Raw genomic sequence first — 27,010 nt, 5'->3', positions numbered from 1 at the left:
TCAGGAGGGACTGAGACCACCCAGTTCAGTATGGAGGTCAGGAGGGACTGAGACCACCCAGTTCAGTATGGAGGTCAGGAGGGACTGAGACCACCTAGTTCAGTATGGAGGTCAGGAGGGACTGAGACCACCCAGTTCAGTATGGAGGATACCAGTATCAATGCATTTGTTCCATGGCAAAAATGAAAACACGACGCAGACTAAACTCTTTGGTTCTTTAAAAACCTGCTGTATGTAACATATTGTGTTCTATAACTTGTGAAATAAATACATGTGACTCTGGATGACAACATAATGTGTTTGTTTCCAACATTAGATCTGTTTTCCTAAAAGAAATTTAACTGTGGGGAGAGTTTCTTACTATATGACTGTTACAGAGTTTGTTGAAAATGTGTTGTTCCCTAACCCTAGATTCATGTCCACACCCTAGCCCAACCTTAACCCTAGCCATAACCCCAACCGTTACCCTAACCCTAATCCAACCTTAACCCTAGCCATAACCCCAACCGTTACCTAACCCTAGCCCAACCCGTTACCCTAATCCTTACCCTAGCCATAACCCCAACCGTTACCCTAACCCTAGCCCAACCTTAACCCTAGCCATAACCCCAACCGTTACCCTAACCCTAACCCAACCCTTACCCTAACCCTACCCTAGCCATAACCCCAACCCTGTTACCCTAGCCCAAACCGTTAGCCTAATCCTTACCCTAGCGTAACCCAAACCATTACCCTAACCCTTACCCCTAGCCATAACCCCAACCGTTACCCTTACCCTAGCCATAACCCCAACCGTTACCCTAACCCTAACCCAACCTAACCCTAGCCATAACCCCAACCGTTACCCTAACCCTAACCCAACCTTAACCCTAGCCATAACCCCAACCGTTACCCTAACCCAACCTTAACCCTAGCCATAACCCCAACCGTTACTACCCTAACCCTAGCCCAACCTTAACCCTAGCCATAACCCCAACCGTTACCCTAACCCTAACCCAACCTTAACCCTAGCCATAACCCCAACCGTTACCCTAACCCTTACCCTAGTCATAACCCAAACCCATTACCCTCACCCTAACCCTAGTGTAACCCAAACCCTTACCCTAGTCATAACCCAAACCCATTACCCTAACCCAACCTTAACCCTAGCCATAACCCCAACCGTTACCCTAACCCTAACCCTAGCGTAACCCAAACCATTACCCTAACCCTTACCCTAGTCATAACCCAAACCCATTACCCTCACCCTAACCCTAGTGTAACCCAAACAATTACCCTAACCCTTACCCTAATCATAACCCCAACCCATTACCCTAACCTTGGCCATAACCCAAACCCATTACCCTAACGCTAACCATAACACAAACCCGTTACCCTAACGCTAACCATAACCCAAACCCATTACCCTAACGCTAACCATAACCCAAACCCGTTACCCTAACGCTAACCATAACCCAAACCCGTTACCCTAACGCTAACCATAACACAAACCCGTTAACCTAACGCTAACCATAACCCAAACTCGTTACCCTAACGCTAACCCAAACCCGTTACCCTAACACTAACGCTAACCATAACCCAAACCCGTTACCCTAATGCTAACGCTAACCATAACCCAAACCCGTTACCCTAACGCTAACGCTAACCATAACCCAAACCCGTTACCCTAACGCTAACCATAACCCAAACCCGTTACCGTAACGCTTACATAATGTTACCTTCACAACGCTAACTGGTCACTGATCTTAAACTGCTGTTTTCTTCTAGGCAACTACTGAAGACGGAGCTGGGCTCTTTCTTCACTGAATACCTGCAGGTAAGAGACTGTCTCTCTGCACCTCAGCACTGATAGGAACATGACTCTGAAATCGCTAACACTACTCTGATATTACTAACATTACTCTGATATTACTAACATTACTCTGATATTACTAACATTACTCTGATATTACTAACGGTACTCTGATATTACTAACATTACTCTGATATTACTAACATTACTCTGATATTACTAACATTACTCCGATATTAACATTACATGGATATTACTAACATTACTCTGATATTACTAACATTACTCCGATATTAACATTACATGGATATTACTAACATTACTCTGATATTACTAACATTACTCTGCTATTACTGAAATTACTCTGATATTACTAACACTGCTCTGATATTACTAACATTACTCAGATATTACTAACATTACTCTGATATTACTGAAATTACTCTGATATTACTGAAATTACTCTGATATTACTAATATTACATGGATATTATTAACATTTCTCTGATATTACTGACATTACTCTGATATTACTAATATTACTCTGATATTACTCTGATATTACTAATATTACATGGATATTATTAACATTTCTCTGATATTACTAACATTACTCTGATATTACTGAAATTACTCTCGGTATTACTAATATTACATGGATATTACCAACATTACTCTGATATTACTAATATTACTCTGATATTACAAACGGTACTCTGATATTACTAACATTACTCTGATATTACTAACATTACTCTGATATTACTAGCATTACTCCGACATTACTACCATTACTCTGCTATTACTACCATTACTCTGATATTACTAACATTACTCTGATATTACTAACATTACTCTGATATTACGAACGGTACTCTGATATGAACGGTACTCTGATATTACCAACGATTACTCTGATATTACTAACGGTACTCTGATATTACTAACATTACTCTGATATTACGAACGGTACTCTGATATGAACGGTACTCTGATATTACTAACATTACTCTGATATTACTAACACTACTCTGATATTACTAACATTACTCTGATATTACTGAAATTACTCTGATATTACTGAAATTACTCTGATATTACTAATATTACATGGATATTACTAACATTACTCTGATGTTACTAACATTACTCTGATATTACTGAAATTACTCTGATATTACTAATATTACATGGATATTACAAACATTACTCTGATATTACTAACATTACTCTGATATTACTAACGGTACTCTGATATTACTAACATTACTCTGATATTACTAACATTACTCTGATATTACTAACATTACTCTGATATTACTAATATTACTCTGATATTACTAACATTAATCCGATATTAACATTACATGGATATTACTAACATTACTCTGATATTACTAACATTACTTTGATATTACTAACATTACTCCGATATTAACATTACATGGATATTACTAACATTACTCTGATATTACTAACATTACTCTGATATTACTGAAATTACTCTGATATTACTAATATTACATGGATATTACTAACATTACTCTGATATTACTAATATTGCTCTGATATTAATATTACGCTGATATTACTAACATTACTCTGATATTAACATTACTCTGATATTACTAATATTACATGGATATTACTAACGTTACTCTGATATTAATATTACTCTGATATTACTAACATTACTCTGATATTAACATTACTCTGATATTACTAACATTACTCTGATATTACTACCGTTACTCCGATATTACTAACGTTACTCTGATATTACTGACGTTACTCTGATATTACTAACATTACTCTGCTAGTAACATTACATGGATATTACTAACGTTACTCTGATATTACTAACATTACTCTGATATTACTAACATTGCTCTGCTATTACTAACATTACTCTGATATTAACATTACATGGATATTACTAACATTACTCTGATATTACTAACATTACTCTGATATTACTAACATTACTCTGATATTACTAACATTACTCTTAATATTGTAAAAAAGTCCTGGTCATAGAATGTGAAGCCATGTTTTCTTTCCTCCTCTGCAGAATCAGCTGCTGACAAAGGGAATGGTGATACTGAGGGACAAAATGCGTTTCTATGAAGGTATGTATCATGTTACATTACTAATACAATAAAGATGTAGCACTGTTTGAAGTACTGTCGTAATACTGTTTGAAGTACTGTCGTAGTACTGTTTGAAGTACTATTTGAAGTACTGTTTGAAGTACTGTCATAGTACTGTTTGAAGTACTGGTTGCTCATGATGTAGCCTATTGTGTCCCATTATTGTCTCTGTTGAGGTATTGTCAAGTGGTGAATGCACTATTGTAAAGTGGTTGTTCCACTGGATATTATAAGGTGAATGCACCAATTTGTAAGTCGCTCTGGATAAGAGCGTCTGCTAAATGTCTTAAATGTAAAATGTAAATGTAAATGGTGAAGACGCTCAAACCACCTGACCCTGACATCAAGTACACAGCTTATTTCTGCTAAAGTGCTATTGTCATGGCGACCAGACAGGAAGTGTTACTAACGTCACAGCCCTCAGACCACAACCAGATGTGAGATTTGACATTGTTGAAGAAGTTGAACCAGGCCTCGTCCCTCACCCTCCTATCCTTCCTCCCTCCCTTTACTGCCTCTCTTCGGTTCCTCGTCTGGTGCCAGTCAGTCAGCTTCTCACAATAGAACCCTTTCAAAATGACTTGGCCTCTTCAGATGGTTGAACCCAGTAGCCCTCTGCTCCAGCTGTGATCCAGCCGTCCCCACCACCGTGACCCAGCCGTCCCCACCCCGTGACCCAGCCGTCCCCACCCCCGTGACCCAGCCGTCCCCACCCTCGTGATCCAGCCGTCCCCACCCCCGTAACACAGCCGTCCCCACCACCGTGACCCAGCCGTCCCCACCCCCGTGACCCAGCCGCCCCCACCCCGTAACACAGCCGCCCCCCACCACCGTGACCCAGCCGTCCCCACCCCCGTGACCCAGCCGTCCCCACCCCGTGACCCAGCCGCCCCCACCCCGTAACACAGCCGCCCCCCACCACCAGCCGTCCCCACCACCGTGACCCAGCCGTCCCCACCCCGTGACCCAGCCGTCCCCACCCCGTAACACAGCCGTCCCCACCACCATGACCCAGCCGCCCCCACCCCGTGACCCAGCCGCCCCACCCCCGTAACACAGCCGTCCCCACCACCGTGACCCAGCCGCCCCCACCCCCGTGACCCAGCCGCCCCCACCCCGTGACCCAGCCGCCCACACCACTGTGCCATTTGGCAGCACTGCTCAGAAACAGCTAACTGATAACTAAATCTCTCTCCGGATTCCCTCTGCCACAAGCAGGTCTCAGATCTCAGTGTGTGGATGCAGCTCTCTGCTGGTGTTTGTGGTTTTGAGGATCTGTGACAGTATCTGTGACAAACCATGAGAAATTACAACATATCAAACATAGAACATTAACACTTTTGAGTCTATGCTAATTAGCACCAAGTGCTAATTTCTGATTGGTTATTTTAACTTCCTGTTTGTCTTCAGGTCAGAAGCTATTGGACTCCCTTGGCAGAGACGTGGGACTTCTTCTTCTGTGATGTTCTGTCCATGCTTCAGGCTATCTTCTACCCAGTACAGGTACAGTTACTCATTTTGGGTGTCAGTACTGTTTATATTTAGTTGCAGGAGCTCCACAATACTTGTGAGCTAATATTCTATAAGAGGAACAGCAGCTCAAGCAGTAGAACATTTGAGGTGCTGGTACTCAGCTCTGGTGAGCTCCTGCCCAAGTCAACCACTGGTTACTTCTCCCTGTAGTGTTTCCGTTGTATTCAGACAACTAAAAAGCAACATACAGTAGCCACTTGAACAGTAAGTTAATTTGTCAACAGTCCAGTGCACATTCTTCCACAACAGAGTTTTCCAAAACAAATGAGGAGAATTTGATAGATTTTCCAAAAGCATTTCAACATACAATAGAATGTTGAGTGGCCCTAAGCATGGTGTGTGTGTCTCTCTCTCTCTCGCTCTCTCTCTCTCTCTCTCTGCTCTCTCTCTCTCTGTCTCTCTCTCTCTCCCTGTGTGTGTCTCTGTGTGTAGGTGTGTATCTGTCTCTCTCTCTCTGTGTCTCTATGTGTGTGCATGTCTCTGTGTGTAATCTCTGTGTGTAATCTCTGTGTATAATCTCTGTGTATAATCTCTGTGTGTAATCTCTGTGTGTGTAATCTCTGTGTGTGTAATCTCTGTGTGTAATCTCTGTGTGTAATCTCCACCAGGGTAAGGAGCCGTCGGTGCGGCAGCTGGCCCTGCTTCACTTCAGGAGCATTATCACTCTGAACATCAAGCTGGAGGACGCCCTGTCCCGCCCCGCGCCCGTGTCCCCCCTCTATCATACAGATGTTGCTTATACTGCAGGTAGGGAGTAGAGACACACACACACACACACACACACACACACACACACACACACACACACACACACACACACACACACACACACACACACACACACACACACACACACAAGGATGCATTGAGGCACGGGCGTACACTGCAAGCACACACACACACACAGTCAAACATGTACAGAGGCATACACTCAGACACACACACACACACACACACACACACACACACACACACACACACACACACACACACACACACACACACACACACACACACACACACAGTCAAACATGTACAGAGGCATACACTCAGACACACACACACACACACACACACACACACACACACACACACACACACACAAGTCAAACATGTACAGAGGCATACACACACACACACACACACACACACACACACACACACACACACACACACACACACACACACACACACACACACACACACACAGTCAAACACGTACAGAGGCGTGCACTCAGACACACACACACACATAAGGACTCAAATCAAATGTTATTTGTCACATCGTAAACAACAGGTGTAGACTAACAATGAAATGCTTACTGATGGGCCCTTCCCAACAATGCAGAGAGAAAAATATAGAAAAGTTAATAACACAAGGAATAACGATAATGAGTAACGATAACTTGGTTGTATACACGGGTACCAGTACTGAGTTGATGTGCTGGGGTACGAGGTAATAACTTGGCTATATACACGGGGTACCAGTACTGAGTTGATGTGCTGGGGTACGAGGTAATAACTTGGCTATATACACGGGTACCAGTACTGAGTTGATGTGCTGGGGTACGAGGTAATAACTTGGCTATATACACGGGTACCAGTACTGAGTTGATGTGCCGGGGTACGAGGTAATAACTTGGCTATATACACGGGTACCAGTACTGAGTTGATGTGCTGGGGTACGAGGTAATAACTTGGCTATATACACGGGTACCAGTACTGAGTTGATGTGCTGGGGTACGCAGGTAATAACTTGGTTATATATACGGGGTACCAGTACTGAGTTGATGTGCCGGGTACGAGGTAATAACTTGGTTATATACACGGGGTACCAGTACTGAGTTGATGTGCCGGGTACGAGGTAATAACTTGGCTATATACACGGGGTACCAGTACTGAGTTGATGTGCAGGGGTACGAGGTAATAACTTGGCTATATACACGGGGTACCAGTACTGAGTTGATGTGCCGGGGTACGAGGTAATAACTTGGCTATATACACGGGGTACCAGTACTGAGTTGATGTGCCGGGTACGAGGTAATAACTTGGCTATATACACGGGGTACCAGTACTGAGTTGATGTGCCGGGTACGAGGTAATAACTTGGCTATATACACGGGGTACCAGTACTGAGTTGATGTGCCGGGTACGAGGTAATAACTTGGCTATATACACGGGTACCAGTACTGAGTTGATGTGCTGGGGTACGAGGTAATAACTTGGCTGTATACAGGGAGTACCAGTACTGAGTTGATGTGCTGGGGTACGAGGTAATAACTTGGCTATATACACGGGGTACCAGTACTGAGTTGATGTGCCGGGTACGAGGTAATAACTTGGCTATATACACGGGGTACCAGTACTGAGTTGATGTGCTGGGGTACGAGGTAATAACTTGGCTATATACACGGGGTACCAGTACTGAGTTGATGTGCTGGGGTACGAGGTAATAACTTGACTGTATACACGGGGTACCAGTACTGAGTTGATGTGCAGGGGTACAAGGTAATTGAGGTAGATATGTACATATAGGTAGGGATAAAGTGACTAGGCAACAGAATAGATCAGAAACAGTCGCAGCAGCTCCTGTGATGAGTCCAAAGAGTTAAATTCTCTGCAGTATCATAAATAGCAGACTACACCATTTCCTTGATGAACACAATGTCCTGAGCAGAAGCCAGATTGGATTTCTAAAAATGATCATACAACAGACCACATTTCCACCCTCCACATTCTAATTGACCAACAAGTAAACCAAAACCAAGGCACAATCTACTCGTGTTTTGTAGACTTCAAGAAAGCATTTGATTCAATTTGGCACATAGGTCTTTTTTTAACGAATAGAAAGTGGAATTGGAGGGAAAACATATGATGTTATTAAATCAGTGTACACTAAAAACAAATGTGCGGTTAAAATTGGCAACAAGCAAACAGACTTCTTCTCTCAGGGACGTGGAGTGAAACAGGGCTGCTCAATAAGTCCAACACCATTTAAAATCTACATTAATGAATTGGCAAAAACATTAGAAGAATCTGCAGCACCTGGTCTCACCCTGCACAACACTGAAGTGTCTGCTGTACGCAGATGACCTGGTGCTGCCGTCTCCCACTAAGGAGGAGTTACAGCAGCACCTAGATCATCTGCACCGGTTGTCCTGGGCTCTGAACGTTAATCACAGGTTCTGTCTGGGCTCTGACCGTTAATCACAGGTTCTGTCTGGGCTCTGACCGTTAATCACAGGTTCTGTCTGACCTGGGCTCTGACCGTTAACCACAGGTTCTGTTAGACCTGGGCTCTGACCGTTAACCACAGGTTCTGTCAGACCTGGGCTCTGACTGTTAATCACAGGTTCTGTCTGGGCTCTGACCGTTAATCACAGGTTCTGTCTGGGCTCTGACCGTTAATCACAGGTTCTGTCTGACCTGGGCTCTGACCGTTAACCACAGGTTCTGTTAGACCTGGGCTCTGACCGTTAACCACAGGTTCTGTCAGACCTGGGCTCTGACTGTTAATCACAGGTTCTGTCTGGGCTCTGACCGTTAATCACAGGTTCTGTCAGACCTGGGCTCTGATCGTTAACCACAGGTTCTGTTAGACCTGGGCTCTGACCGTTAACCACAGGTTCTGTCAGACCTGGGCTCTGACCGTTAACCACAGGTTCTGTCAGACCTGGGCTCTGACCGTTAACCACAGGTTCTGTTAGACCTGGGCTCTGACCGTTAACCACAGGTTCTGTCAGACCTGGGCTCTGACCGTTAACCACAGGTTCTGTCAGACCTGGGCTCTGACCGTTAACCACAGGTTCTGTCAGACCTGGGCTCTGACCGTTAACCACAGGTTCTGTCAGACCTGGGCTCTGACCGTTAATCACAGGTTCTGTCAGACCTGGACTCTGACTGTTAATCTAAAAAAAAACGGAATATAATGATATTCCAAAAAGGTCCAGAAATCAGGATGAAAAATATACATTCTATTTGGACACAGTTCTATTAGAACACACCACAAACTACACATATCTAGGACTAAATATCAGCTGCACAGGTAGCTTTCACATGGCTGTGAAGGAGCTGAGAGACAAAGCAAGAAGAGCATTCTATGCCATTTAAAGGAACATTAAAATCGAAATTCCAATTAGAATCTGGCAGCAACAAAAATCTAATCAGTTATTGAACCAATTGCTCTAAATGGCAGTGAAGTATAGGGTCCACTATCTAATAATGAATTTACCAAATGGGACAAACATCCAATTGAAATACTGCATGCAGAGTTTTGCCAGACTGTGTTGCAAGTGCAAAGAAAACCTCCAAATAACACATGTAGAGCAGAAATGGGCCAAAGCCCCCACCTCATTCAAATCCAAAGAAGAGACATCACATTTTACAACCATCTAAAACCAAGTGACCCCAAAACATTCCATCACAGCTCTACAATGTCAAGAGATGAAACAAGAGAAGAGTCCCCTCAGCCAGCTGGTTCTGAGGCTCAGTTCACTAACCCAAACCAACCCCATAGAGCCTCAGGACATCACTCAGAAAATCTGGCCCAACCAAATCATCACAACGCAAAATGAAAAATACATCACCTATTGGAAAGACACCACAAAAACATCCAAGTAAACTTCAATGCTACAGACAGTACTTGGTGGCAGACTATCTGACCACTGTGACATATAGAAAACTGAGGAAAACACTGACTAGGTACAGACTCAGTGAGCACAGTCTGGCTATAGAGACAGGTCATCACAGGCAAACCTGGCTGTCCAGAGAGGACAGGCTGTGCTCACTCTGTTCCAGGGGAGAGGTAGAGACAGAACTGCATTTCCTATTACACCGTGGCAAATACGCAGACCTAAGAGAATAGTGCTTTCCCAAAATTATCATTCAGTACAAAGAATTTGAAACTATAAAATATATTTAACTATAAAATATTTATTGGGTGAAAACCCAATATGTGCAGTTTTGTCAGCCAAATATGTGTCCTCCTGCCACAACCTGAGGGACAGCCAAATATGTGTCCTCCTGCCACAACCTGAGGGACAGCCAAATATGTGTCCTCCTGTCACAACCTGAGGGACAGCCAAATATGTGTCCTCCTGCCACAACCTGAGGGACAGCCAAATATCTGTCCTCCTGCCACAACCTGAGGGACAGCCAAATATGTGTCCTCCTGCCACAACCTGAGGGCAGCCAGTGAAAAGTGCAATGTAATGTCAATAATATTCAGTTTTGTTTTGGCTTTCGTACACCATGTCATGTGTCTTCTCAGTCAGGTTGAGACTGGTCTACTACTATTGATTTAATGTATTGTTATTCTCATTAATATTGTTGCTGTTAATGGTAATCCCATGTCCACTACTATTATTATTGCTGTTGGTCCCACCATTTCTGTTATATGTATACTTTGACAATGTAAGTAATTTAACTTTTCATGTCAATAAAGTCTATTGAATTGAATTGAATAGTGCAAAAAGGGTCAATGCAGATATTCTGGTTAGCTATTTGGTTAATTATTTATCAGTCTTATGGCTTGGGGGTAGAAGCTGTTCAGGGTCCTGTTGGTTCTAGACTTGGTTCTAGACTTGGTTCCAGACTTGGTTCATTGGTACCACTTTCAGTGCGGTAGCAGAGCGAAAAGTTTATGACTTGGGTGGCTGGAGTCTTTGACAATTTTTTGGATCTTCCTCTGACACGGCCTGGTATCGAGGTCCTGGATGACAGGGAGCTCAGCCTCAGTGATGTACTGAGCTGTATGCATTACCCTCTGTAGAGCCTTACCCTCTGTAGAGCCTTACCCTCTGTAGAGCCTTAGCCCTCTGTAGAGCCTTACCCCTCTGTAGAGCACTACCCTCTGTAGAGCACTACCCTCTGTAGAGCACTACCCTCTGTAGAGCACTACCCTCTGTAGAGCCTTTCCTCTGTAGAGCACTACCCTCTGTAGAGCCTTTCCCTCTGTAGAGCACTACCCTCTGTAGAGCCTTTCCCTCTGTAGAGCACTACCCTCTGTAGAGCCTTACCCTCTGTAGAGCACTACCCTCTGTAGAGCACTACCCTCTGTAGAGCCTTACCCTCTGTAGAGCACTACCCTCTGTAGAGCACTACCCTCTGTAGAGCAGTACCCTCTGTAGAGCCTTGCCCTTTGTAGAGCACTACCCCTCTGTAGAGCACTACCCTCTGTAGAGCACTACCCTCTGTAGAGCCTTGCCCTCTGTAGAGCACTACCCTCTGTAGAGCACTACCCTCTGTAGAGCACTACCCTCTGTAGAGCCTTGCCCTTTGTAGAGCACTACCCCTCTGTAGAGCACTACCCTCTGTAGAGCACTACCCTCTGTAGAGCCTTGCCCTCTGTAGAGCCTTGCCCTCTGTAGAGCACTACCCTCTGTAGAGCCTTGCCCTCTGTAGAGCCTTGCCCTCTGTAGAGCACTACCCTCTGTAGAGTCTTACCCTCTGTAGAGCCTTGCCCTCTGTAGAGCACTACCCTCTGTAGAGCACTACCCTCTGTAGAGCACTACCCTCTGTAGAGCCTTACCCTCTGTAGAGCCTTGCCCTCTGTAGAGCACTACCCCTCTGTAGAGCCTTGCCCTCTGTAGAGCCTTGCCCTCTGTAGAGCACTACCCTCTGTAGAGCACTACCCTCTGTAGAGCCTTGCGGTCGGATGTCAAGCAGTTGCCATACCAAGCAGTGATGCAGCCAGTCAAGATGCTTTCTGTGGTGCAGCTGTAGACGTTTTTAAGGATTGGTTGAATTGACTTCCTGGTTGTCCCCAGGTCAGAAGCTATTGGTTGTTTTGACTTCCTGGTTGTCCCCAGGTCAGAAGCTACTGGTTGTTTTGACTTCCTGGTTGCCCCCCAGGTCAGAAGCTATTGGTTGTTTTGACTTCTTGGTTGCCCCTAGGTCAGAAGCTACTGGTTGTTCTGACTTCCTGGTTGCCCCCAGGTCAGAAGCTACTGGTTGTTTTGACTTCCTGGTTGCCTCCTGGTCAGAAGCTATTGGTTGTTTTGACTTCCTGGTTGTCACCGGGTCAGAAGCTACTGGTTGTTTTGACTTCCTGGTTGCCTCCTGGTCAGAAGCTATTGGTTGTTTTGACTTCCTGGTTGCCCCCAGGTCAGAAGCTACTGGTTGTTTTGACTTCCTGGTTGCCTCCTGGTCAGAAGCTATTGGTTGTTTTGACTTCCTGGTTGCCCCCAGGTCAGAAGCTACTGGTTGTTTTGACTTCCTGGTTGCCTCCTGGTCAGAAGCTATTGGTTGTTTTGACTTCCTGGTTGCCACCGGGTCAGAAGCTACTGGTTGTTTTGACTTCCTGGTTGCCTCCTGGTCAGAAGCTATTGGTTGTTTTGACTTCCTGGTTGCCACCGGGTCAGAAGCTACTGGTTGTTCTGACTTCCTGGTTGTCCCCAGGTCAGAAGCTACTGGTTGTTCTGACTTCCTGGTTGCCCCCAGGTCAGAAGCTACTGGTTGTTTTGACTTCCTGGTTGCCCCCAGGTCAGAAGCTACTGGTTGTTTTGACTTCCTGGTTGCCCCCAGGTCAGAAGCTACTGGTTGTTTTGACTTCATGGTTGCCCCTAGGTCAGAAGCTACTGTTAGTTTTTACTTCTGGTTGCCCCCAGGTCAGAAGCTACTGGTTGTTTTGACTTCCTGGTTGCCTCCTGGTCAGAAGCTATTGGTTGTTTTGACTTCCTGGTTGTCACCGGGTCAGAAGCTACTGGTTGTTTTGACTTCCTGGTTGCCTCCTGGTCAGAAGCTATTGGTTGTTTTGACTTCCTGGTTGCCCCCAGGTCAGAAGCTACTGGTTGTTTTCACTTCCTGGTTGCCCCTAGGTCAGAAGCTACTGGTTGTTTTGACTTCCTGGTTGCCTCCTGGTCAGAAGCTATTGGTTGTTTTGACTTCCTGGTTGCCACCGGGTCAGAAGCTACTGGTTGTTTTGACTTCCTGGTTGCCTCCTGGTCAGAAGCTATTGGTTGTTTTGACTTCCTGGTTGCCACCGGGTCAGAAGCTACTGGTTGTTTTGACTTCCTGGTTGCCACCGGGTCAGAAGCTACTGGTTGTTTTGACTTCCTGGTTGACCCCAGGTCAGAAGCTACTGGTTGTTTTGACTTCCTGGTTGACCCCAGGTCAGAAGCTACTGGATTCCCTGGCAGAGACGTGGGACTTCTTCTTCTTTCCATGCTTCAGGTTATCTTCTATGATTCCACATCAACATCACTATAAAATAGTAACTGCATACAAAGTAAGACATCTGTCATATTGGGCTGAGTTATGTGCAGTTATCTGGATCATCTCTGTTCTCAGTGGTTAGCATGATGCCAGACAAGATCATATTTTTCTCAGTGATTAGCAGGATGCCAGACCAGAGAGACTGTGATATAGTGAGCAGGAGAGCGATCTGACAGGAAACTGTCTCAGAGTGAAATCAGAATGGAGCCTTCTTCCCATGACCGCTGTCGACCCCCACCTCAGTGTGTGTGTGTATGTGTGTATGCATGCGTCTGTGTCTGTGACTTCTCTGCACAGTTCTCCACTGACATCATTAGAGTGACTGGGTGACCCAGATCTGCTGTCTCCTCTGCCAGGAGCCAGGGACAAACTGGAGCACACAGGAGAGATAGTAGAGTAGAGAGAGAAACCAGAGAGATTGATAAAGAGACTGAGGGATGGACAGAGAGAGAGAGACAGGGAGTGAGATAGATAAAGAGACTGAGGGATGGACAGAGAGAGAGACAGGGAGTAAGATGGATAAAGAAACTGAGAGATGGACAGAGAGAGAGACAGGGAGTGAGATAGATAAAGAGACTGAGGGATGGACAGAGAGAGAGACAGGGAGTGAGATAGATAAAGAGACAGGGATGGACGGAGAGAGAGACAGGGAGTGAGATAGATAAAGAGACTGAGGGATGGACAGAGAGAGAGACAGGAAGTGAGATAGATAAAGAGACTGAGGGATGGACAGAGAGAGAGACAGGGAGTGAGATAGATAAAGAGACTGAGGGATGGACGGAGAGAGACAGGGAGTAAGATGGATAAAGAAACTGAGAGATTGACAGAGAGAGAGACAGGAAGTGAGATAGAGACTGAGGGATGGACAAAGAGAGAGACAGGAAGTGAGGGTGATGGATACAAATAACCTATGCTAGGAGACAGAGGTTTGATGGAGAACACGGGGATGGATAGAAAGACTCCCTCATTTGCGGCAGAAATAGAAAGAGAGGCGAGAACAGAGAACAGGACCAAGAGAGAGGAGAGAACAGGACCAAGAGAACAGAGAACAGGACCAGGAGAGGAGAGAACAGGACTAAGAGAGAGGAGAGAACAGGACTAAGAGAGAGGAGAGAACAGGACTAAGAGAGAGGAGAGAACAGGACTAAGAGAGAGGAGAGAACAGGACTAAGAGAGAGAGAGAGAGAACAGGACCAAGAGAACAGAGAACAGGACCAGGAGAGGAGAGAACAGGACCAGGAGAGAACAGGGAACAGGACCAGGAGAGAGGAGAGAACAGGACCAAGAGAGGAGAGAACAGGACCAGGAGAGGAGAGAACAGGACCCAGAGAACAGGACCAGGAGAGAACAGAGAACAGGACCAGGAGAGGAGAGAACAGGACCAGGAGAGGAGAGAACAGGACCCAGAGAACAGGACCAGGAGAGAACAGAGAACAGGACCAGGAGAGGAGAGAACAGGACCAGGAGAGGAGAGAACAGGACCCAGAGAACAGGACCAGGAGAGAACAGAGAACAGGACCAGGAGAGGAGAGAACAGGACCAGGAGAGGAGAGAACAGGACCCAGAGAACAGGACCAGGAGAGAACAGAGAACAGGACCAGGAGAGGAGAGAACAGGACCAGGAGAGGAGAGAACAGGACCAGGAGAGAACAGGGAACAGGACCAGGAGAGAGGAGAGAACAGGACCAGGAGAGAACAGGGAACAGGACCAGGAGAGAACAGAGAACAGGACCAGGAGAGGAGAGAACAGGACCAGGAGAGAACAGGGAACAGGACCAGGAGAGAACAGAGAACAGGACCAGGAGAGGAGAGAACAGGACCAGGAGAGGAGAGAACAGGACCAGGAGAGAACAGGGAACAGGACCAGGAGAGAGGAGAGAACAGGACCAGGAGAGAACAGAGAACAGGACCAGGAGAGGAGAGAACAGGACCAGGAGAGAACAGGGAACAGGACCAGGAGAGAGGAGAGAACAGGACCAAGAGAACAGAGAACAGGACCAGGAGAGGAGAGAACAGGACTAAGAGAGAGAGAGAGAAAAGAAAGAGGAGTGGCTCTAGGCAGAACCAGAACCAGTACACGAACCAGTACCAGTATCAGAACCAGTATCAGAACTAGTATCAATATCAGAACCAGTACCAGTATCAGAACCAGTATTAGTACCAGTATCAGAACAGTACCAGTATCAATATCAGAACCAGTACCAGTATCAGAACCAGTATTAGTACCAGTATCAGAACAGTACCAGTATCAATATCAGAACCAGTACCAGTATCAGAACCAGTATTAGTACCAGTATCAGAACAGTACCAGTATCAATATCAGAACCAGTACCAGTATCAGAACCAGCATTAGTACCAGTATCAGAACAGTACCAGTATCAATATCAGAACCAGTACCAGTATCAGAACCAGTATTAGTACCAGTATCAGAACTGGTATCAGTATCAATATCAGAACCAGTACCAGTATCAGAACCAGTATCAGAACCAGTACCAGTATCAGAACCAGTATCAGTATCAATATCAGAACCAGTACCAGTATCAGAACCAGCATTAGTACCAGTATCAGAACAGTACCAGTATCAATATCAGAACCAGTACCAGTATCAGAACCAGTATTAGTACCAGCATCAGAACTGGTATCAGTATCAATATCAGAACCAGTACCCGTATCAGAACCAGTATCAGTACCAGTATCAGAACTAGTGTCAGTATCAATATCAGAACCAGTATCAGGACTAGTATCAGTTTCAATATCAGAACCAGTACCAGTATAAGAACCAGTATTAGTACCAGTATCAGAACTGGTATCAGTATCAATATCAGAACCAGTACCAGTATCAGAACCAGTATCAGTACCAGTATCAGAACTAGTATCAGTATCAATATCAGAACCAGTATCAGGACTAGTATTAGTACCAGTATCAGAACTAGTATCAATATCAGAACCAGTACCAGTATAAGAACCAGTATTAGTACCAGTATCAGAACTGGTATCAGTATCAATATCAGAACCAGTATCAGTACCAGTATCAGAACTAGTATCAGTATCAATATCAGAACCAGTATCAGGGCTAGTATTAGTACCAGTATCAGAACTAGTATTAGTATCAATATCAGAACCAGTACCAGTATCAGAACCAGTATTAATATCAGTATCAGAACTAGTATCAATATCAGAACCAGTACCAGTATCAGAACCAGTATCAGAGCCGTACCAGTATCAGAACAGTACCAGTATCAGTATCAGAGCAGTACCAGTATCAGAACCAGTATCAGTACCAATATCAGTATCCGTATCAATACCTAGAAGTATGTAGCATCACACTAAAGGCAGAACAAAGACCAGTAAAGGTGACAGACTTCTCCTCCTCTTTCTCCCCTCTCTGCTTTATTAACTGCTCTGTACAACACTCTGCCTCTCCTTCAGCCAGGGCCTGTCTGTTAGCATAGCTAGCCCCATTAGCATTCCTATTGGAACACACTGTTCCAGCAAGCTAATGGAAGGAATCACACATTCTTTATTAACTGCTCTGTACAACACTCTGCCTCTCCTTCAGCCAGGGCCTGTCTGTTAGCATAGCTAGCCCCATTAGCATTCCTATTGGAACACACGGTTCCAGCAAGCTAATGGAAGGAAACACATTCTTTATTAACTGCTCTGTAGAACACTCTGCCTCTCCTTCAGCCAGGGCCTGTCTGTTAGCATAGCTAGCCTCATTAGCATTCCTATTGGAACACACTGTTCCAGCAAGCTAATGGAAGGAAACACACATTCTTGTTTGAAGTCCCGGGGTGAGGAGGGGTGAGGGAAATTATACCCTTGCTTACATCACTCTCCCCTTCCCTAAAGAGACAGTCAGCCATGCATGGATAGACCTTGTTAATGCTGGGTTAGACCTTGGTAATGCTGGGTTAGACCTCGGTAATGCTGGGTTAGACCTTGTTAATGCTGGGTTAGACCTTGGTAATGCTGGGTTAGACCTTGGTAATGCTGGGTTAGACCTTGGTAATGCTGGGTTAGACCTTGTTAATGCTGGGTTAGACCTTGGTAATGCTGGGTTAGACCTTGTTAATGCTGGGTTAGACCTTGGTAATGCTGGGTTAGACCTTGGTAATGCTGGGTTAGACCTTGGTAATGCTGGGTTAGACCTCTGTAATGCTGGGTTAGACCTCTGTAATGCTGGGTTAGACCTCTGTAATGCTGGGTTAGACCTCTGTAATGCTGGGTTAGACCTTGTTAATGCTGGGTTAGACCTTGGTAATGCTGGGTTAGACCTTGGTAATGCTGGGTTAGACCTTGGTAATGCTGGGTTAGACCTCGGTAATGCTGGGTTAGACCTTGGTAATGCTGGGTTAGACCTTGGTAATGCTGGGTTAGACCTTGGTAATGCTGGGTTAGACCTTGGTAATGCTGGGTTAGACCTTGGTAATGCTGGGTTAGACCTTGGTAATGCTGAGTTAGACCTTGGTAATGCTGGGTTAGACCTCTGTAATGCTGGGTTAGACCTTGTTAATGCTGGGTTAGACCTTGGCGATGGTGGGCTGGGCAAGGCCATATTGAACTAGAAAATGACATTTCCCTAAAGGTGATGTGTGTCTCTTCTGTAGTCTTAAGCACATGTGTTTCAGGGTGGGAGAAGTACCAGCAGAACAGACTGGAAAGACCTAGTGCTTTTTCCCACAGTATGTATCCGGAATTTAACACTAACACACACACTAACACACACACTAACACACACACACACACACACTCTAGAATTCAGACGAAATATATTGATACTGATATCGTCACAGCTCTAGAATTCAGACTAAATATATTGATACTGATATCGTCACAGCTCTAGAATTCAGACTAAATATATTGATACTGATATCGTCACAGCTCTAGAATTCAGACGAAATATATTGATACTGATATCGTCACAGCTCTAGAATTCAGACTAAATATATTGATACTGATATCGTCACAGCTCTAGAATTCAGACTAAATGTATTGATACTGATATCGTCACAGCTCTAGAATTCAGACTAAATATATTGAAACTGATATCGTCACAGCTCTAGAATTCAGACTAAATATATTGATACTGATATCGTCACAGCTCTAGAATTCAGACTAAATATATTGATACTGATATCGTCACAGCTCTAGAATTCAGACTAAATATATTGATACTGATATCGTCACAGCTCTAGAATTCAGACTAAATATATTGATACTGATATCGTCACAGCTCTAGAATTCAGACTAAATATATTGAAACTGATATCATCACAGCTCTACAATTCAGACTAAATATATTGATACTGATATCGTCACAGCTCTAGAATTCAGACTAAATATATTGAAACTGATATCGTCACAGCTCTAGAATTCAGACAAAATATATTGATACTGATATCGTCACAGCTCTAGAATTCAGACTAAATATATTGATACTGATATCGTCACAGCTCTAGAATTCAGACTAAATATATTGAAACTGATATCGTCACAGCTCTAGAATTCAGACTAAATATATTGATACTGATATCGTCACAGCTCTAGAATTCAGACTAAGGGACAAGATGGGAGTCTTACTCAGTATCACCCTCAATTACATGAATTTCTCTTTCTACTGTCTCTTCTCAAAGGGAGTAAAAATCAGGATCATCCTCTTTCCTTTTATCTCTCTCTCTTTCTCCCTGTCTCTCTCTCTCTTTCTCTCTCTTTCTCCCTGTCTCTCTCTCTCTCTCTCTCTCTCTCTCTCTCTCTCTCTCTCTCTCTCTCTCTCTCTCTCTCTTTCTCCCTGTCTCTCTCTCTCTCTGTCTCTCTCTTTCTCCCTGTCTCTCTCTCTCTCTCTCTCTCTTTCTCTTTCTCCCTGTCTCTCTCTCTCTCTCTCTCTCTCTCTCTCTCTCTTTGTCTCTCTCTCTCTTTCTCTCTCTTTCTCCCTGTCTCTTTGTCTCTCTCTTTCTCGCTCTGTCTCTCTCTCTGTCCGTCTCTGTCTCTCTCTTTCTCTCTTTCTCTCTCTGTGTGTCTCTCTCTGTCTGTCTCTCTCTCCTCTCTCTCTCTTTCTCATTACTCTGTGGTACAGCTTGGGTGACACTACAGAGTAGACCTTAAACTGGAGAGACCGTTCCATCTAAGTGGCCTGTATTGCTGACTAGGCCACATCTGCTACTGATTAAAGCGTCCAGAAGGGGCACAGACAAAGGATCAGTTTGTTTTGACAAGGGAAGAATGTACGTTTTGTTGAAGTTTTGTTCCCATACCCCATCGGCAATGGATCTCTCTCTCTCTCTCTCTCTCTCTCTCTCTCTCTCTCTCTCTCTCTCTCTCTCTCTCTCTCTCTCTCTCTCTCTCTCTCTCTCTCTCTCTCTCTCTCTCTCATTGGTCATTGTTGTGTTGTAAGAGATTTCATCTGTGAACAATTTCTCTCCAATTTAGTTGTTTTGCATTGATGTCATTACTCCAGTCAATGCATTGATGTGGTGGTTGTCAAACTCTGGTTAGCTAGATGTTTTGTGTTGTGGTTGACTGAGTCAATGTATTATCGGAAGACAGTCTCCCTTCACCAATGTTTTGTTCCTTTTCAGGTTTCATAACAAAATAGTTCTGGTAAAGAAGTTGTTCTGGAAAGGATTTGGTTAAATGAAGTCCCAAACAAGCAAACTAGTTCCAGATCTCCCCATAATAGGTATTTAGTGTCATTAGCAAACACTCAGTCTGGGATTTTCCATGGTGTGGACGTATTATTTTACTGTCAATGGTTGGTACAGGGTGGGACAGTTACTGTCTCTCCTCTGATATACAGTTAGTTACTGTCTCTCCTCTGATATACAGTTAGTTACTGTCTCTCCTCTGATATACAGTTAGTTACTGTCTCTCCTCTGATATACAGTTAGTTACTGTCTCTCCTCTGATATACAGTTAGTTACTGTCTCTCCTCTGACATACAGTTAGTTACTGTCTCTCCTCTGATATACAGTTAGTTACTGTCTCTCCTCTGATATACAGTTAGTTACTGTCTCTCCTCTGATATACAGTTAGTTACTGTCTCTCCTCTGATATACAGTTAGTTACTGTCTCTCCTCTGATATACAGTTAGTTACTGTCTCTCCTCTGATATACAGTTAGTTACTGTCTCTCCTCTGATATACAGTTAGTTACTGTCTCTCCTCTGATATACAGTTAGTTACTGTCTCTCCTCTGATATACAGTTACTGTCTCTCCTCTGATATACAGTTAGTTACTGTCTCTCCTCTGATATACAGTTAGTTACTGTCTCTCCTCTGATATACAGTTACTGTCTCTCCTCTGATATACAGTTAGTTACTGTCTCTCCTCTGATATACAGTTAGTTACTGTCTCTCCTCCGATATACAGTTAGTTACTGTCTCTCCTCCGATATACAGTTAGTTACTGTCTCTCCTCCGATATACAGTTAGTTACTGTCTCTCCTCTGATATACAGTTAGTTACTGTCTCTCCTCTGATATACAGTTAGTTACTGTCTCTCCTCTGATATACAGTTAGTGACTGTCTCTCCTCTGATATACAGTTAGTGACTGTCTCTCCTCTGATATACAGTTAGTTACTGTCTCTCCTCTGATATACAGTTAGTTACTGTCTCTCCTCTGATATACAGTTAGTTACTGTCTCTCCTCTGATATACAGTTAGTTACTGTCTCTCCTCTGATATACAGTTAGTTACTGTCTCTCCTCTGATATACAGTTAGTTACTGTCTCTCCTCTGATATACAGTTAGTTACTGTCTCTCCTCTGACATACAGTTAGTTACTGTCTCTCCTCTGATATACAGTTACTGTCTCTCCTCTGATATACAGTTAGTTACTGTCTCTCCTCTGATATACAGTTAGTTACTGTCTCTCCTCTGATATACAGTTAGTTACTGTCTCTCCTCTGATATACAGTTAGTTACTGTCTCTCCTCTGATATACAGTTAGTTACTGTCTCTCCTCTGATATACAGTTACTGTCTCTCCTCTGATATACAGTTAGTTACGGTCTCTCCTCTGATATACAGTTAGTGACTGTCTCTTCTCTGATATACAGTTAGTGACTGTCTCTCCTCTGATATACAGTTAGTTACTGTCTCTCCTCTGATATACAGTTAGTTACTGTCTCTCCTCCGATATACAGTTAGTTACTGTCTCTCCTCTGATATACAGTTAGTTACTGTCTCTCCTCTGATATACAGTTAGTTACTGTCTCTCCTCTGATATACAGTTAGTTACTGTCTCTCCTCTGATATACAGTTAGTTACTGTCTCTCCTCTGATATACAGTTAGTTACTGTCTCTCCTCTGATATACAGTTAGTTACTGTCTCTCCTCTGATATACAGTTAGTTACTGTCTCTCCTCTGATATACAGTTAGTGACTGTCTCTCCTCTGATATACAGTTAGTTACTGTCTCTCCTCTGATATACAGTTAGTTACTGTCTCTCCTCCGATATACAGTTAGTGACTGTCTCTCCTCTGATATACAGTTAGTTACTGTCTCTCCTCTGATATACAGTTAGTTACTGTCTCTCCTCTGATATATAGTTAGTTACTGTCTCTCCTCTGATATACAGTTACTGTCTCTCCTCCGATATACAGTTAGTTACTGTCTCTCCTCTGATATACAGTTAGTTACTGTCTCTCCTCTGATATACAGTTAGTTACTGTCTCTCCTCTGATATACAGTTAGTTACTGTCTCTCCTCTGATATACAGTTAGTTACTGTCTCTCCTCTGATATATAGTTAGTTACTGTCTCTCCTCTGATATACAGTTACTGTCTCTCCTCCGATATACAGTTAGTTACTGTCTCTCCTCTGATATACAGTTAGTTACTGTCTCTCCTCTGATATACAGTTAGTTACTGTCTCTCCTCTGATATACAGTTAGTTACTGTCTCTCCTCTGATATACAGTTAGTTACTGTCTCTCCTCTGATATACAGTTAGTTACTGTCTCTCCTCTGATATACAGTTAGTGACTGTCTCTCCTCTGATATACAGTTAGTTACTGTCTCTCCTCTGATATACAGTTAGTGACTGTCTCTCCTCTGATATACAGTTAGTTACTGTCTCTCCTCTGATATACAGTTAGTTACTGTCTCTCCTCTGATATACAGTTAGTTACTCTCTCCTCTGATATACAGTTAGTTACTGTCTCTCCTCTGACATACAGTTAGTTACTGTCTCTCCTCCGATATACAGTTAGTTACTGTCTCTCCTCTGATATACAGTTAGTTACTGTCTCTCCTCTGACATACAGTTAGTGACTGTCTCTCCTCTGATATACAGTTAGTTACTGTCTCTCCTCTGACATACAGTTAGTGACTGTCTCTCCTCTGATATACAGTTAGTTACTGTCTCTCCTCTGATATACAGTTAGTGACTGTCTCTCCTCTGATATACAGTTAGTGACTGTCTCTCCTCTGATATACAGTTAGTGACTGTCTCTCCTCCGATATACAGTTAGTTACTGTCTCTCCTCTGATATACAGTTAGTTACTGTCTCTCCTCTGACATACAGTTAGTTACTGTCTCTCCTCTGATATACAGTTAGTTACTGTCTCTCCTCTGACATACAGTTAGTTACTGTCTCTCCTCTGATATACAGTTAGTTACTGTCTCTCCTCTGACATACAGTTAGTTACTGTCTCTCCTCTGACATACAGTTAGTTACTGTCTCTCCTCTGATATACAGTTAGTGACTGTCTCTCCTCTGATATACAGTTAGTTACTGTCTCTCCTCTGACATACAGTTAGTTACTGTCTCTCCTCTGATATACAGTTAGTGACTGTCTCTCCTCCGATATACAGTTAGTTACTGTCTCTCCTCTGATATACAGTTAGTGACTGTCTCTCCTCTGATATACAGTTAGTTACTGTCTCTCCTCTGATATACAGTTAGTTACTGTCTCTCCTCTGATATACAGTTAGTTACTCTCTCCTCTGATATACAGTTAGTTACTGTCTCTCCTCTGACATACAGTTAGTTACTGTCTCTCCTCCGATATACAGTTAGTTACTGTCTCTCCTCTGATATACAGTTAGTTACTGTCTCTCCTCTGACATACAGTTAGTGACTGTCTCTCCTCTGATATACAGTTAGTTACTGTCTCTCCTCTGACATACAGTTAGTGACTGTCTCTCCTCTGATATACAGTTAGTTACTGTCTCTCCTCTGATATACAGTTAGTGACTGTCTCTCCTCTGATATACAGTTAGTGACTGTCTCTCCTCTGATATACAGTTAGTGACTGTCTCTCCTCCGATATACAGTTAGTTACTGTCTCTCCTCTGATATACAGTTAGTTACTGTCTCTCCTCTGACATACAGTTAGTGACTGTCTCTCCTCTGACATAGTTACTCAGTTACTTTCCTCCAGCTCAGTATTTACTCCGTGTTTTCCGCATACTCTTACCCTGCCCCCTTTCTCTCTGTTCTATTCTACACAACAAACACAGAGCCCTCTAATGGACAATGTATTTCCTCTGAAACTGACATTTCAATAGACTCAAATATGGTTATGGTTTGAGGACAGATTTATTTTAAGTGGTTGACAAATGGTAAGCACTGATTTTTTAGTGTACAGCAGGTGTGGTTTCCTGTGGGAGTCTCATTGTGTGTGTCTGTGTGTTCCAGGGTGTCCATGAGTCTAAAGGAGTGACTGAGGACTAACTGTGATGTGTGTGTTCCAGGGTGTCCATGAGTCTAAAGGAGTGACTGAGGACTAACTGTGATGTGTGTGTTCCAGGGTGTCCATGAGTCTAAAGGAGTGACTGAGGACTAACTGTGATGTGTGTGTTCCAGGGTGTCCATGAGTCTAAAGGAGTGACTGAGGACTAACTGTGATGTGTGTGTTCCAGGGTGTCCATGAGTCTAAAGGAGTGACTGAGGACTAACTGTGATGTGTGTGTTCCAGGGTGTCCATGAGTCTAAAGGAGTGACTGAGGACTAACTGTGATGTGTGTGTTCCAGGGTGTCCATGAGTCTAAAGGAGTGACTGAGGACTAACTGTGATGTGTGTGTTCCAGGCTGTCCATGAGTCTAAAGGAGTGACTGAGGACTAACTGTGATGTGTGTGTTCCAGGGTGTCCATGAGTCTAAAGGAGTGACTGAGGACTAACTGTGATGTGTGTGTTCCAGGGTGTCCATGAGTCTAAAGGAGTGACTGAGGACTAACTGTGATGTGTGTGTTCCAGGGTGTCCATGAGTCTAAAGGAGTGACTGAGGACTAACTGTGATGTGTGTGTTCCAGGCTGTCCATGAGTCTAAAGGAGTGACTGAGGACTAACTGTGATGTGTGTGTTCCAGGGTGTCCATGAGTCTAAAGGAGTGACTGAGGACTAACTGTGATGTGTGTGTTCCAGGGTGTCCATGAGTCTAAAGGAGTGACTGAGGACTAACTGTGATGTGTGTGTTCCAGGGTGTCCATGAGTCTAAAGGAGTGACTGAGGACTAACTGTGATGTGTGTGTTCCAGGGTGTCCATGAGTCTAAAGGAGTGACTGAGGACTAACTGTGATGTGTGTGTTCCAGGCTGTCCATGAGTCTAAAGGAGTGACTGAGGACTAACTGTGATGTGTGTGTTCCAGGGTGTCCATGAGTCTAAAGGAGTGACTGAGGACTAACTGTGATGTGTGTGTTCCAGGGTGTCCATGAGTCTAAAGGAGTGACTGAGGACTAACTGTGATGTGTGTGTTCCAGGGTGTCCATGAGTCTAAAGGAGTGACTGAGGACTAACTGTGATGTGTGTGTTCCAGGGTGTCCATGAGTCTAAAGGAGTGACTGAGGACTAACTGTGATGTGTGTGTTCCAGGGTGTCCATGAGTCTAAAGGAGTGACTGAGGACTACCTGCGTCTGGAAGCTTTGGTTCAGAAGGTGGTGTCTCCCTACCTGGGAACCCACGGTCTCTACTCCAACGACGGATCCTCAATGCAATACTCCTCCTGCGTACTGGGTAGTTAGACTAATACTCATACAGCTAAATGATTTACATTTCATCAATACTCCTCCTGCGTACTGGGTAGTTAGACTAATACTCATACAGCTAAATGATTTACATTTCATCAATACTCCTCCTGCGTACTGGGTAGTTGGACTAATACTCATACAGCTAAATGATTTACATTTCATCAATACTCCTCCTGCGTACTGGGTAGTTAGACTAATACGCATACAGCTAAATGATTTACATTTCATCATGCATGATTTGTACTCTCCATTCACAGCTGTTCAGCTGATGTGCTGTTAGTTTCCTGTGTTATACTAGTCTAGATGGCCTCAACGTCTGTCTTGTTTTCACTTCTTCACATCCCATCTTTCTCCCTCCCTCTCTCCCTCCCTCCTTCCATCCCACCACTTCTTTCTCTCCTTCACTCATCCCTCTTCACCCCTCCTCCTATCCTCTCTCCAGAAAAGCGTCTGCAGCGGCGGTGGCCCAAGTCAGGCGACGCCCCGCCAAGAACCTGGTGATGCGCTCCAAGTCCTACAACGTGCCCATGTTGACGCCTGTGGTGGAGTATGATACCGAGACAGGCTCCGTGAGCAGCATGGGCATCCGCCGCCATTCCGTCTGCGAGATGACTTCCTGTCTGGAAGAAGGCGCCATCAACGACATCAGCACCACTTCCTCCCTGGCCTCCGCGGCCCAGCCGGGCCTCTCCTCCCTGGAGCAGGAGCTCAGCCTGACAGGGGTTGTTGGTGGTGGAGGAAGTCTGGATCTCTGTGGGTCTGTGGGGTCTGAGTCTTTGGGGTCCCACCTCCAGCCCTCCATCTTTCAGGACTCCCACTCCCCAGGACCCTTCCTCCACGGCGGGGGGAGTCGACAGTGTCCCCCTCTGTTCTGTGTCAGGCCCACTCTGGTTCGGAGACGGGGTCGATCCCCAGCTGTTCCTCCAGCCCGGAGACAGTGGTAGATCAGATACTGGACTCTATGGACTCTGACCCTGATGGCATCTTCATAGACTTCTCCCACCACAGCTGCTCAGACTCTTCATCCTCTGGTTACAGCAGGGAGAGTGGTAGACAGAGTGTGGTATAATTTGGGGTTTCTGGTAACTTTTCCCTAATCCCAGTTGGATGATCTTGGATTGCCTGCTTATTCACTACTGATTTCTGTAAAATCTGTGACTAGTGAGAAAGTGTCTGGAGATTTGCAGCCGTAGGTCTGATGGATCTCAAGGGAATATCACACATCCTGGCACCATCGGTACTCCACACACACTGTCGTCTCTAAACACACCGTTCCTTCTAGGGTCTATTTCTCATGGAATATTTCTACAGTAAACTCCCTTTTATTAAATACATTTTCTTTGCTTGA

General features: G+C 44.3%; 1 pseudogene; it reads left to right on the top strand.

Moving 5' to 3' along the window:
- LOC106594897 (proline-rich protein 5-like) overlaps positions 1-27,010 on the top strand; it is a 66,848-nt pseudogene extending 39,838 nt beyond the window's left edge.

Source organism: Salmo salar, unplaced genomic scaffold, assembly GCF_905237065.1.
Source record: "Salmo salar unplaced genomic scaffold, Ssal_v3.1, whole genome shotgun sequence".
Taxonomy (NCBI): domain Eukaryota; kingdom Metazoa; phylum Chordata; class Actinopteri; order Salmoniformes; family Salmonidae; genus Salmo; species Salmo salar.
This window is presented reverse-complemented; position numbering and strand designations above follow the sequence as displayed.